Raw genomic sequence first — 15,056 nt, 5'->3', positions numbered from 1 at the left:
TCCAACCTCTGTATGGAGCAGCCACATCATCAGCTCAATCCCCAGTCAAAGAAACCGGGGGCCCGGAGGCTAAGACCCTCACCTGAGGCCCACCACAGGTAAGAGCAGAATGGGGATTAACCCAAGCAGTTGGACTCTGGGTGCGGAGACAGCGACCTGGGGGCTTCAGCTTCACCAACACTAAGCAGAGGGCTCTGGTCTTCTAGCCCCCCGGTTCCTCCTGAGTTGGAGAGCATGACCATGCTGAAAAATTCAGCACCCCTTTACTGGAGAGATGCTTTGTGCCCTGGGAGTGAGTGGGAGCCAGTGGCAGCAGCTCATCCAAGCCCCTCCCAACTGCTGCGGGGGCCTTGGCAGGATCTGGGGGTGGCAGCGGCACGTGGCAGAACCGAGCTCTGCATCCCCAAGCAGCTCCCCATCTCCATACAGCCTGCCTGGCAGAGCCCGTGCTCAGGAAGGGGCGGCCAGGGAAGGGAGGAGACAGTGTGAGAGACGTTATCTCCAGCTCATCCCACCTAAGCACAACCGCCAAGGGGACAGCTAAGGAAGTGACCCGAGGAGAGTGGGTTAACTGCCAGATCGAGGCCTCGGGGCAGAGGGTCGGAGAGGGCCGCAGCCAAGCCTCCCCTGAGCATCGCCAGGTTTGCTTTGCATGGCAGCCTTGCAAGGTGGGCTCTATGCCACCCCTTCTACTGCTGAGGGCACTGAAGCTCCAAAAGAAGGCCACCCTACCCGCCACTCGAGCTCATATCCCCAGTGATTGGCAAAGCAGGATTTAAACCCAGGACTGTATGACTTCAGAGTCAGGGCTCTCAGTCGCCACTTTGGCTCAGGAGCCCGGGAAAGCCTGGCGAGGAGAACCTGTGGTGTTGTGGGGCCTGTAGTACCCTGCTGTGCCCCGAGGCACCGCCCAGGTCTCTGAGTGCCAAGCAGGTGCTGGGATGAGCCACTGCAGACTGTATTTACCCAGTGATGACTCAGTGTCACCAGGAGAGGGCGGGGGAACAGATGAATCAGGGAAGGTGACATTCAAGCTCAGGATAGAATGAGCCTGGGGAGTAGCCAGGTGGAGGAGACAGTTCCAAAGAGAGAAAACAGCATGAATGAGGGAGTCCCGTTTCCTTAGCCAATGAAAGCCCCTAAGCCTCACTTTCTATGAGGAGCCCCCTCCAGGCTCCACAAGGCTCTGAGGATGTGACCAAGGCTTACCCTGTGCTCCTGCCAAGGCGGTGACAAGGGTCAAGAGGGCAGGCAGACCTGGGCCACACCCTGCACACTCACTGGGGCACACCGCCCCTGTCGTGGCCGCTGTTGTGGGAGCACTGAGTGAAATGAATCCTGCAAAGTGCCTGGCCCGGTGAAGGCTCTGTGATGTCACCAGAATGCACCTAGCTTGTTAGGAGGGTGAGCTCCAACAACCCTCTGCAACCAAGACTGGGGACAAGCAGAAAGGTCAGGGCTGAAGACGGGAGGACGGGACAGATCTAATCCCTATAGGCAGGTGCCACAGGAGTGGGGGCCCTAGGCTGGGGGCATCACCTGAGCCTAGTCATGCTGGCTCCACTTATTCATTCATTCTTGATGATGATTCATTTATCATCAAACAACTGAGCACCAGTGTGTACCAGGCCCTGTTCTAGGCACTCGAACCACAGCAGTAACCAGCTTACATTCTGGTGGGAGGAGAAAGAAGAAGACCAAATAAATAAGAAAAATACCTAGTAGTGGAAAGGAAGAACTAAAACTATATTAACAGATGACTTGATCTTTTATACAGAAAACCCTTAAGGAATCCACTAAAAAACTATTTTGTTTTATTTATTTATTTTTTTGAGATGGAGTTTCGCTCTCGTTGCCCAGGCTGGAGTGCAAGGGCATAAACTCAGCTCACTGCAACCTCTGCCTCCCGGGTTCAAGCAATTCTCCTGCCTCAGCCTCCTGAGTAGCTGGGATTACAGGTGCCCACCACCAAGCTCGACTAATTTTTCTATTTTTGGTAGAGACGGGGTTTCACTGTGTTGGCCGGGCTGGTCTTGAACTCCTGACCTCAGGTGATCTGCCCCCCTTGGCCTCCCAAAGTGCTGGGATTACAGGCGTGAGCCACCACACCTGGCCATTATTATTATTATTATTATTTGAGACAGAGTCTCACTCTATGGCCCAGGCTGGAGTGCAGTGGCACGATCTCGGCTCACTGCAACCTCCACCTGCTGGGTTCAAGTGATTCTTGTGCCTCAGCCTCCTAAGTAGCTGGGATTACAGGCATGTACCACAACACCTGGCTAATTTTTGTGTTTTTAGTAAAGATGAGGTTTTGCCATGTTGGCCAGGCTGGTCTCGAACTCCTGGCCTCAAGTGATCCATCTGCCATGGCGTCCCAAAGTGCTGGATTACAGGCATGGGCCACAATGCCTGGCCTCATACATGATTACAGGTGTGGTGGCTCATGTATGTAATCCTAGCACTTTGGGAGGCCGAGGCGGGCATGGATCACTTGAGGTCAGGTAGCTATAGTTCCAGCTACTCGGGAGGTTTAGATGGGAGAATCTCTTCAACCCAGGAGGCCGAAGTTGCAGTGAGCCAAGATCAAACCACTGTACTCCAGCCTGGGCAACAGAGTGAGACCTTGTCTCAAAACAAACAAAGAACAAAATAAAAATAAAAATAAAAATGCATGAGTTCAGAAAAGTTGCAGGATACAAGATCAATATACAAAAATCAATTCTTTCTATATATTGGCAAACACTTACAGTGAAAAGAAGAAAGCAATTCCACATACAATAGCATCAAAAAGAAAAAAACACATAGGAATAAATTTAATAAAGTACAAAATACATACTCCGGAAACTACAAAACATTGCTGAAAGACATTAAATTTAGGAAAGACATCCCATGTTCATGGATCGGAAGACATGTTGTTAAGATGATACTCCCAAATAGTTCTAAAATTCATCACAATCCCTATCAAAGCCCCACGCTGGCTTCTTGGCAGAACTTTGACAAGCTGATCCTAAACTTTACACGGAAATCCAAGGGACCAGAATAGTCAACATAATCTTTAAAAAGTAAAACATCATTTAAAAATTCACGCTTTTGATTTCAAAATATCTACAAAGTTACAATAATCAAGAAAAGGTGGTCCTAGCATTAGGACAGACACAAATGGAATACAACTGAGATTATCCAGTTTACAAAGGTTTAGAAATAAACCTTAGAGACCAGCCTGGCCAACACGGCAAAACCCCATCTCTACTAAAAATACAAAAATTAGCTAGGCATGATGGCATGTGCCTGTGATCCCAGCTACTTGGGAGGCTGAGGCACAAGACTCACTTGAACCCAGGAGGCGGAGGTTGCAGTGAGCCAAGACGGCACTACTGCACTCCAGCCTGGGCGACAGAGGGAGACTGTTTCAGAAAAAAGAAACCAACCTTCACTTTTATGGTCAATTGATTTTTGACAACAGTGCCAAAATAATTCAGTGGGAAAAAGAATAGTCTTTTCAACAAATGTTTCTGGGACACTGGATATCAACATGCAGGAGAATGAAGTGCGTGTGTGAGGGGGGTGGTGCACAGGGCTATCTCATGCTATATACAAAAATTAACTGAAAATGGATCAAAGATCTAAGTGTAAGAGCTAAACTATAAAATGTTGAAAAAAAGCATATGGGTAAATCTTCATGACCTTGGATTAGGCAACTATTTCCTGGATATAATACCAGAAGTACATGTGATAAAAGAAAAATATAGATATATTGAATGTCATCAAAATTAAAAACTTTTAGTGGGGCACAGTGGCTCACACCTGTAATCCCAGCACTTTCGGAGGCCAAGGTGGGAGGATCACTTGAGGCCAGAAGTTTGAGACCAGCCTGGGCAACACAACAAGACCCCATCTTTACAGAAAATTTTAAAATTAGCCAGGAGTGGTGGTGCATGCCTGTAGTCCCAGCTACTTGGGAGGTTGAGGCAAGAGGATGACCTGAGCCTAAGAGTTTGAGGTTACAGTGAGCTATGATTACACCACTGCACCCCAGCCTGGGTGACACAGTGAAACCTTATCTTAAAAAAAAAAGAAAAAACAAAACAAACAAAAAACCTTTTGCACTCCAAAGGACATCATCAAAAAAGTGAAAAGACAAACCACAAAATAAGAAAAAATACTTGCAAATCAGATATATGAGGGACTGGTATCCAGAATATATAAAGAGCACCCACAACTCAATAAAAAGACAAAAATCCAATTAAAAACGGGCAAAGGATCCAAATAGACATTTCTCCAAAGAACATACACAAGTGGTCAACAAGCACACAGGAAGATGCTCAACATCATTAGCTATTAGGGAAATGAAAATCAAAACTAAAATGAGATACTACTTCACACCCACTAGGATGGCTAGAATCAAAGGCGAAGATGTGGAGAAAGTGGAACCCTCATACACTGCTGGTAGGAATGTAAAATGGTGCAGCCCCTTTGGAAAACAGTATGGCAATTCCCCAAAAGGTGAAACATAGAGTTATGATATGACCCAGCAATTTCACCCCTAGGTATATATCCCAGAGAAATGAAATGTGTCCACACAAAAACTTGTACACAAATGTACATCACAGAATTATTCATAACCAAAAAGTGAAGGCAACCCAAATGTCCATCAACTGGTAAATGGACAAATAAAATGTGTTCTATGCATACAATGGTGTATCATTCAGCAATAAAGAGAAATGATGCACTTCTAACTGGGGATTAACCTTGAAAACATGAAGCTAAATCAAAGCAGCCAGCCAGAAAGAACTATAGAGTTTATTATCTCATTTATATGAAATGTCCAGAATAGGCAAATCCATAGTGACAGGAACTAGATTGGTGGCTGCCAGGGATGGAGGATGATATGGTCTGGCTCTGTGTCCTCACCCAAATCTCATCTCAAATTGTGATCCCCACATGTCAAGGGAAGGACCTGGGGGGAGGTGATTGGATCATGGGGGTGGTTTCCCCGATGCTGTTAACATGAGTGAGTGAGTTCTCATGAGATCTGATGGTTTTATAAGGGGCTCTTTCCCCTTTGCTGCTGCTTCTGTCTCCTGCTGCCATGTGAAGAAGGTCCTCGCTTCCCCTTCGCCTTCTGCCATGATTTTAAGTTTCCTGAGGCCTCGGCACCCATGTGGGACTGTGAGTCAATTAAACTTCTTTCCTTTGTAAATTACCCAGTCTTAGGTATTTCTTTATGGCAGTGTGAGAACAGACTAATACAGGGGACTTGAGGGGAAAAGGAGTAACTGCTAATGGGTTTGGGATTTCTTTCTGGGGTGATGAAAATGTTCTAAAATTGGTTGTGATGATGGTTGTGCAACTGTGAATATACTAAAAACCACTTAACTGTACACTTTAAATGGGTGTATTGTGTGGTATGTGAATTATATCTCAATAAAGCTGTTAAATACATGGTAGGTCAGATAAATAGAAAAATGGAGAACACCACAGGGAAGGTGAGTGGGGAGTGCAGGTAGCGATGAGGTGTGGCTGCTTCAGGTGGGGAGTTAGGGATGGCCCTTAGGGCAGTGACATCTGAGCAAGGCTTGGACTGAAGTGGGGACTGAGCAAAGACAGGGGAAGAGCCCTCCAGGTGAGGGAGCAGCAAGTGCAGAGGCCCTGAGGCAGAAACACACTTGGCAGGTAGAAAACTAGTGCAGAGGACAGTGGCTGAAGAGGAGCTGGGGGGAGATCAGAGGGGATGAGATGGGTGAAGGAGCAGGGGCAGGTCCTGCTAGACCTCAAGGGTGTGAGAAGACTGCATCTGATTCTGACAGCGGCTCTGTCTTGCCCCCGTGGACTGTGGCTTAGGCAGAGGCTGAGAACAGCCACAGAGGAGGAGAATGGAAGGGCAAAGAGAGCAGAGACACTTCCCAGGCAGCCAGAGGAGGCCCAAGCTTGAAAGGGGGAAGGCTGGGGAGTGGCCATGGCTCCCCACACTTCACCTAGGGTTGGAAGCAGCTGCTGGAGGCCTGGGGAGGCAGCTCGGTGCTCTGGGCATGTTGAAACACCCAGTGGAATTGGGATTAGTGTCTGGGAACAAAAGCTCACAGTGAATTGTGGGCTTTCTCCCTTTCCTTTTGAGAGTTTGCTGTGGGAACGCCAGCCAGGAAGCCTAAGGCCCACTTGCAGTTCCAGGGCCAAGCCAGAGAAAGCCACCTGGAACCCTCCTAGCTCAGGTAACAGGCACATTCCCCCCTCCACAGGAAGAGCTCACAGGGTCAGCACTGGGCCTCCCTCCTGTTTCTACAGGGCTCTGAACAATCACCTATTAGAAGCCACCACTCCCACGGGAAGAGGCAAGCAGCCTCGCCCTGGCCCACGGCCAGAGGTCACAGCAAGGGTAAAAAAAAAAAACACAGCAGCAGCGGCCACCTCCTGAGGGCCTACTGTGTGCGGCCCAGAACTCTTCAACACTGAAAGGTGACTGCTACCACAGCCCACTTTACAGATGAGGAAAGTGAGGCTCAGAAATGCTGCGTAACTCATCTGAAGTCACAGCAGAGCTAGTCTCGACCCCAGCCCCATCTGCGTCCAGACCCTGTGTCACAGATGGGACACAGCTATGCAGCTGCTCTCAGGGCCCACACTGCCTCCCCCTCAGCCCCGGGGCCCCTCTGGTGGGCCCCAGGCAGGTGGCATGAAGTCCCATGCATGGGGCAGGGATCACGGGGGGAGATGAACACAGGCTCAGGCAGGGTGGGGTAAGGGATGCTTGTGATGGGAGGTGGGAATGAGGATGCCAGGCAGGCAGCCATGAGCCCCAGGTTGGGAGCTGGCCAGGTCAGGACTGAGGACATCTCAGAGCCTTGATCCATTCAGAAACCTTTTATGAAGCCCCTACCAGGTGCCAGGCACTGCTGAAGGCTCTGGGAACACAAGCAATAAACAGAGAAGACAGAAATCCCTGCCTTCAAGGGGCTTATACTCTGGCAGTGGGTGGAAGACAGACAAAACCAGGCAAATGCATACCAGCTAGCCTGGGGTGCAACAGAGAAAAAGGAACCAAGGAAGGAGGCAGACAGTGCCCCAACAATGGGGGCACCAGAGAATGAGGGCCAGAGAAGGTCTTCATGGGAAGGTGACATCTAAGCAAAGACTGAAGCGAGTGGCCACAGATATCTGGGGGAAGAGCAATCCGGGCACGAGGAACAGCAAGTGCAAAGGCCCCAGGGTGGGAATGTCTTGTCGCGTTTGAGGAGGAGCTGGGGGCCAGTGTAGCTGGGGCGGAGGATGCCGGGGCAGGCGTGGGCCAGGGAGACTGGAGAGGCAGCCTTGGTCCTAAGCTTACAGAGGGGCTGTATGGAGGGGCAGTCCCCACGGTGTCCACGTGTATGCGACTGGTCACAGCAGCAGAAGTTGGGCAAAAGTGGGAAGTAATGAGGACTGCTCCGATGGCACCCAGCAGGCAACGCCAGAAGAGAAGGAGGGGAGGGAGGGCAAGCTGTGCTCCCCAGCAGGGTGGGACGGCCCCATCAGACCTGCAGGAAGGGAACATGCAGAAGGGGAATCTACATGACCCCATTTTTATTTAATTTTTTAAAGTGACATATGTAAATGTCCACAAGCACACAGAAAACAGGAGATGCCCACATCAAATTGCAAATGAAGGCCACCTCTGGCCACTGGAGTGTCTGGAGATTGGGGTAAGTAGGGAAGAAAAGAAAGGATGAAGATGGGCATGGTGCCCCTTTTTTCCTTCGTCTTGAACAGAAAGTATCCGTTGTGAGCATTTCTTAAAGCACACCTGACCAAAGGAAACCCAATCCCCGGCAGTCCTGGGGACTGCATTGTGGCCCAGGGTGGAAATGCAACTCTGCAGAACGACCCCACCCCAGTACTATGAGACCCTGGAGGGAGGGCCCAGGGTCCTGAGAGCTGAGTGCCACCAGGGCCGGCTGTGACCTCCATGGCCTGCGAGTGCTAACAGGGCAGACCTGGGCTGCTGGGTGCTGTGCACGCCAGTACCCAACACATGTCTCCAGTGACCAGAGGCACAGCCAGCTGCCTGTCTCAGAAAGAGGAAAGTGTAAAAAAACTAAAATGAGCACCTATGAAGAAAAATTATAAATAAGATGTTTATTAAGAAAACAGGCCAGGCATGGTGACTCATGCCTGTAATCCCAGCACTCTGGGAGGCTAAGACAGGAGACTCACTTGAGGACAGGGGTTGGAGACCAGCCTGGGCAACATAACAAGACCCCACCTTGATTAAAAAAGAAAAAAGAAATAGGACCACGGACCCTCCTTACTGCCCACCACCACCTACTTACCCTAATGTGGCCCAGGTCTGGGCTAGAGAACTGAAATTTTAAAATGATAGAAGCAAGGTCCGGAGAAGGAGATTGTTTTAACCCAGAATCCTGGACTTCAGGCTCCCTGGCCAAGCAGCTTATTCACACTGGTATGAAGGGATAATGGCCAGAAGGCAGGCAGGGAGCTCAGTGCAGGTCTGACCAAAGGTGGGGTGGAAGGGTTATCAGAGACTCTTTCTTTGTTTCTGTCCAATAGTTGTTTCCATAATTGAAATTTAAATTGAAAATGAGAAAAGGGTATGGGTTAGGAAGGCTCCTTATAAGCAAAAGGGATCTGAACCCTCAGCCACCTGGTTCAAGGCCTGGGTCCTCCCAAGTTACCAAGTGGAGTCACCCCATGCAGTACATGGGACCTGCTGGCAGGGCTGGCCGCCCGCCTGGGAAGAGACAGTGATGAACGGCCCTCCCAGGCCTGGGGTTGCAGGGCGTGCTTCCCCAGCTCCCCGCTGCCAGGAACAGGTAATTACAGAGACTGGGTTTCATTTTTAGCTTTAAGATATACAATTAGACATGTAAATCTCAGCAAGGCGGGACAAGCCCTGCACCCACCACAGCCACTGTGGCCATCCCAGCAGTGGAATTTGGCTATTTCTGGGCTGTCTGGAAACAGCAGAACACCCCACCAGGCTGGTGTCCTTGGCCCAGCAGAACTCTCCAGGAGCTCTCCCGGCCCTGGGAAGGCTGCCCAGTGACCTGACCACCCTCTGACCCATCCCAGGAAGCACGCCAGGTGGTGTGGGGAGACACACAGACCTGTATCCCAAATCGGACCAGGACCTCCACAATGCATCCACGAGGACTGACTGTGGTGCCAGCTCGGGGTGTGGGACACAATGCGAGCAACCTCCTGGAGGAGCCCCTGGTTGAGAGGGGGAGACAGCCATTACACAGGAATGACTGCAGTCACCGCCAGTCTCCCAGGAAGGAGAAGGAGCTACAAGGGCGGTGAACAGAGCAGGCTGGGGGCAGGAGGCCGAGAAGCCTCCCTGGATAGTGACATCAGAGCCGGGACCTCAGGCAGTCAGCTGGGTGAAGACCTGGGGGGAAGGAGGTCCCAGGCAGTGGGAACAGCACAGGGAAGACCCAGAAGGAGGGAGGTGGCTCCCGGGAAGAGCCTCCCTGGAAAGCCGGGGGGTGGATGAGGCTGGTGAGGAGGAGAGGCCACCAAGTGACTCGGGGAGCCCCATCTTGGTGAGCCTCAACTTCCTCATCTGTAAAAGGACGACCTGCCCATCACATGGGGCTGTTGGGGTGACTCTGTGGTCCCACAGCACCTCTCTCCACTGCTCAACAGAGGGAGGATGCAGAGAATTCTGCCTCTGTGGTCCCGAGGTCAGTTCACTGCCACATCCCCAGCACCTGGCCCCAGCCTGATCCAGCATTACTGCCCAGTAGGTGCAACAAGAAGATCCCAGAGCCTTGACAACCCCAGGTCTCCATCACCAGGGTGACGTGGGGCCAGGTGCCGTAGGGCTGTGGGAGCCACCTCCTGGCCTCAGGCTGCCAGGCTCACAGGATTCCTACAGACAGGGGTCAAATGGGCCCATCAGGGGCTCTCCTCAGAGTTGGAGCAAAAGTGCATGCCTGGCTGGCAACCCTCACAGGAGCAGAAAGTCAGGAAAAAGGAATCCGGGTATCACTGGGGCAGTCCAACCTCTGTGACAGGGCTCCAGCCTGACCCACGTCCACTCTCAACACTTCGCCTTCCCAGTTCCAGTACTCAGAGACACACATCTCACCTCCACTGGGTGCCCAGCACGAAGCCCTGGGGGGGCAGGTGCTCAAACTCACAAGCAAAGAGAGGGGTGAGGTCCAGCAGGACAGGGGTTCTCAGATAAAAATATCCCTGGCAGCCAGGCGCAGTGGCTCACACCTGTAATCCCAGCACTTTGGGAGGCTGAGGCGGGTGGATCACCTGAGGTCAGGAGTTCGGGACCAGCCTGGACAACACGGTGAAACATGAAACCCCACCTCTACTAAAAATACAAAAATTAGCCTGATGTGGTGGCGGGCACCTGTAATCCCAGCTACTTGCGAGGCTGAGGCAGGAGAATCTCTTGAACCCGGGAGGCGGAGGTTGCAGTGAGCCAAGATTGCGCCATCGCACTCCAGCCTGGGTGACAGAGCAAGACTGTCTCAAAAAAAAAAAAAAAAACCAAAAACCAAAAAACATTCCACTGGCTCATGACAAACGAAGATTCCCAGTGAGCCCTGCCAGAACCACAGACTCCGCAGGACAGGGTTTCTTTTTGTGAGGGGCTGTCCTGCGCACTGCGGGATATTCAGCAGCACCCTGCCAGTAGCACAGCCCCAGGTGTGACAACCGAAAATGTCTCCAGAGATCGCCAAATCAACCCTGGTTGACAGCCACTGCTGCAGGTCTTAAAAGGGCATTTTAAACAAGCTCCCAGGTGATTCTGATGCAGGGAGCTGGGCACCCAGCTAAGAGACAGTAGCGCTCTGACAGGCATGTGGAACTCCAGGTTCCAGCTGTGCTCCTGGGTTCCTGACAGTGCTGGTCCCCCAGAACAGGGCCCCATCACTTAAGTCCATCACTTAAGTCCCTTGCCTGCCATCCGTCTGCCCCTCCCTCAGCCACGCTCACTCCCACCCTGCCTGCTCTCCCAGCCCTTGGCCTGGTTCCTGGAGGAGTGAGCGGCAAAGTGATGCAATCAGAGTTCCCGGCTGATGAAACCCAGCCCAGGCCAGAGAGCGAGAGTCTAATAAGGAAACAATTTAAATCGACAACATCTGCCTTGTGCTTCCCCGAAGAGAAGAGAATACAGCCGCCTGGGAGGAGCCTGCCCCGGGGACCAGCCAAGGCGTCCGTCCAGGGGCTGAAGAGCCAGCGTGGCAGCACAGCAGCGTCTGGCTCCTGCCAGGGGTTCAGGGGGAGCAGCTCACAGTCCTAGCATGGCCAGGACCTCCTCCTGCAAGGAGGCAGCAAGAAGTTTCTGGAAGCCAAGCCACTCTGGCCAACACTGGAGCACTCAGAGCAGCCACCTGGCAGCCCCAAAACACTCTTTGTTCCCCTGCCAAAGACACCCCTATTAGCAGTGGCCTGGGATTGGTGGGTGGGCCGGGAGGGAGGCTGACATCATAAGTGACCCAAAGAAGCACAGAGTGGACAGCCCACTGGGGCTTCAGAAACTCCAAGATGGAAAAGGGGCAGGGCATGGGCACAGGGTGGAGGGAAGCCAGGTCATCCAGGCTTGCTGGGAAAGCGTCAGGGTTAGGTGAAAGGATCCCAGAGTCAGACACATCTAGGTCTGAATCCTGCTGCTCACCGGTCAAGCAGCAACCTTGAGACTGATCTTCAAGGGAAACCCCACACAAGCTGGGCATGGTGGTGCGTACCTGTAATCTCAGCTACTCAAGAGACTGGGACTGGAGGACTGCTTGAGCCCGGGAGTTCAAGACCAGCCTGGGCAACACAGCAAAACCCCATCTCAAAAAAAAAAAAAAAAAAGCCCATGCAGGCAGGTGTGGGCATCCCTATTTTACAAGCACAGGCAAGTGGCTGCCCTGCTCTGTCCTCTGTACCCAGAGTCAGGTTGTGCAGATGCCTTGAGCTACTGCCCAGGCAAACGCCCTGTTAACGCCATTCTCCAGATGCAAATGATCACTCTCTCTTGCTCTTACAGCCCAAGAGGCGAGCAGGCCATTGAAGGGAACCAAAGTAAACTACTGGCTTTAACCAAGAATCTCATGCACCTGGGCAAAGATGCCCCTGGCACCCAGCATGGCCCAGCCTGGCTGTTTCCCAGGCACCCTCCTGTGTGCCAAGTAATTCTCAAGCATCATCTTCCTGCTTCTACTTCACAGATCAGGAAACAGACACTTGGGGAGTCCACACAGTCGCTGCAGGTCACATGGGAGGTAAACGGGTGGTCTGTACTCCCAGGCCCCCCTTCAGGAACCCACCCCCACTTCCTGATCTTGCAGAATCCCTGGGAAATCTGCCAAGGCAGTACAGCCATTCTCCAGAGATTGTGGCATGGGCATCTGTCACGCTAGCGACCCTGGACCCCGTGCTGTGTGGGCTGACCCTTCACCTTGAGTCTCAATCCCAGGGAAGAGGCTTTGAGACCAGGTTTATGCCAAGGGAGGGATGGTCACTGGGTCAAAGTGTAGGGCCAATGGGGTGTGGCTCTGAGCCAAATCCGTCAAGACCTGCTGGTGTCGGGGACCACGTTAGGAAGTCCCAAGTTAGGAGGGAGAAGTGGGAAAAGGCCCCCCAGCAGGCAAGCTCTGCAGAACTTCCAAAGATGAGCCCTCCATCTCCTGAACACTTGCTGCATGTCAGGCACCGAGCCAAGCACTCTCCCTGACCCCAAGAATCCACACCCAGCCCTAGGAGATGGGTGCTGTCAGCCCATTACCCCATCGCAGCCAAGGAAATTGAGGCCCCAGAGCAGGGAAGTCACCTGCCCAAGGTCTACTGGCCGGGAGAGGGCTGTGACCTAAAGCCACGGCTGTCTGACCCCAGAGCTGCAAGCTGGGCTCCCATGCCAGGGTTGGGCCCAAGACCCCAGCAGTTCAAAGCAAGAAGACACAATGGGTGTCACACTGGGCTGTGGTAGCAGCTTCCCCTCCCCAGGATCCATGCCCACAGCAAACACAGAGCTTGGGGGCTGGCTCTGCTCGGGGGACTTCCCTTCCTGCACCCACCAGTCTCCCAGCAGGCCTGCCCACAAGGCATTGGGAAGCAGAGACTGGGGCTCAAAGCCAGGCTCTGGTACCCACTGGACACTTGACTTTTCTGGGCCTCAGTCGCAGTTCTGTCCCTGTCTCACAGAGTTGCTACAGGACCTAGCACAGTGGACACCCATGCTGAATGGGGGCAGGGACTAGACCTCCAGAAGTAACTACTGACAGGCACCTGGAGTTCCCCTCTGAGGCAGATGGTCCAGCAGGAAAAGCTGGTCACACTGTCCCCTACCCTCTTCTCCACCCCAGGACCATAGATCAGGATATTTCCCCGGGTCTTTTTTTTTTTTTTTTTTTTGAGGTAAGGGGTCTCACTATGTTTCCTGGGCTCAAATGATCCTCCTGCCTCAGCCTCCTAAGTAGCTGGGATTACAGGCGTGAGCCACCAAGCCTGGCTTCCTTAGATCTTAAACCTGGCTGGGACACCCTGGTTGGGACATCCAGGGAGGGGGACCAGCAGGTGGCCTAGGCATGCCTGAGCCACTCCTGGCTGACTCATGCCTGGGTGGTGGTTGATTCACCCAAGGAGGAAGGGGAGAGAGAGGAGGAACGGATTCCCATCCCCAGGGCCTGGCTCTTCGAATGACTAGACTCAAGTCATGGGGCTGCCTCTGTCCTCTCTATCCTTACCCTCCATCCCAGCCCATCCCAAGGGCACCCCCTACACACTGCAAGTTTCCTCTTCTAGGCCTGGGTCTTAGGTTCCTGTCTCCCAGAGTGTGGAGGTCCTGGAAGAAGGGCCTCTGTTTTGCTCACTGCTGCTTCCCCTGTCGCAAGGATGGTGCTGGGCACACGGTAGGTCAGTAACTAACTAATGACTAAATGAGCGCCCTTCATACCCCTGCTCCCGTAAGGGCTCCCCTAAGCCTTCTTGTGCCACCTTCATGGAAGGGTAGGGCCATATTCTCTGCAGAGTGTAAGGGGCCAGGGGTCACTGCCATTGCTGGCTCTGCCACCCAGCTGTTCCTACTGATCCATACAGTATGCCCTAAGGTTCCCTGGACTTCTGAGGTGACCAGGAGATAATCGTGAATCGCTCCGCCAAAGTCACTTTTCCTCCCAGCCCTGCACAGACTCAGACCTGTTTTCCTAGCTGTCTTCATCAGTTCCCCAAGATTCCAACCACCATGGGCTAAGCATCAGGCTGGAGTGTGAGGCCCTGACTCACTGGTCTCCACCTCCTCCCCGGACATGTGATTCCCTGAAGACTCACAGACCAATCCTGGACCAATCTTTGCCTCTGTCATTCACGGACTCCACACATATGTATTGAGCACTTACTACACGTCAGGCCTGTGCTAGACACGGGGGACACATCCCAAGAGCCTGGCCTTGGTCTTGCCTGTATCCAAGATGGGTGTGGCCAACATAAAAAACCCTTAGGGGCTGCTACACCCCAAGGTCAGGCCTTCTCCTGGGATTTGGGGAGAGCACAGTCAAATGCCCGTCGGCAAAGACAGGGTTCAGGGCAGAGCAGGCGGAGTGGCAATTCTCCCCCACCCCACTGTGCTCAGCACTCCTCTGAGAGATGAATGTGCCTAACAGTCTCTCCTGGCTCTGGGCCCAGGCAGGGACGGTTGTCTTGGCCAAGGCAATGGCCTGGTTCTAATCACAAATGTTTGCTGGATAGGTGAACCACAGGAAGAGAGAAGAGAAACAATTACAGGGACAGAGGGAGGAATATGGACCTTTCCTTTCTGCTCTCACCCCTAGGGCCCTTACAATAACTGCCCTGGATGAATACCAATGCTGCCAGCCTTTACTGAGCCCGTACTCCATGCCAGAGACTACGATGGGCACATAATAGGCATTAACCCATTTCACCCAAGCATCAAGGAGGACCTTATTATCCCATTTCACAGATGAGGAAAGCAAAGCTCGGAGAGATCTAGTTCTCTGGCAGCCTCAGGAGCCTGCCCTCCCCATGAACAGCCAAGCCCCACAGCCCAGCAGGCCCTGCTGGAGTTTGCAAGAGGCAGAAGGAAAATCTCCAGCCAG

The 15,056-nt window shown here is 52.6% G+C and overlaps 1 protein-coding gene across 2 annotated transcripts in view; it reads right to left on the bottom strand.

Annotated features, from left to right (window-relative positions):
• Positions 1-15,056, bottom strand: part of EEIG1 (estrogen-induced osteoclastogenesis regulator 1) — a 40,135-nt gene that overhangs the window by 13,746 nt on the left and 11,333 nt on the right. The gene's annotated exons all lie outside the window — the stretch shown is intronic.

This window comes from Pan paniscus, chromosome 11 (genome assembly GCF_029289425.2).
Source record: "Pan paniscus chromosome 11, NHGRI_mPanPan1-v2.0_pri, whole genome shotgun sequence".
Classification (NCBI taxonomy): Eukaryota; Metazoa; Chordata; class Mammalia; order Primates; family Hominidae; genus Pan; species Pan paniscus.
The sequence above is the reverse complement of the archived record's forward strand: the minus strand, read 5'-3'. Positions and strand labels throughout refer to the sequence as shown.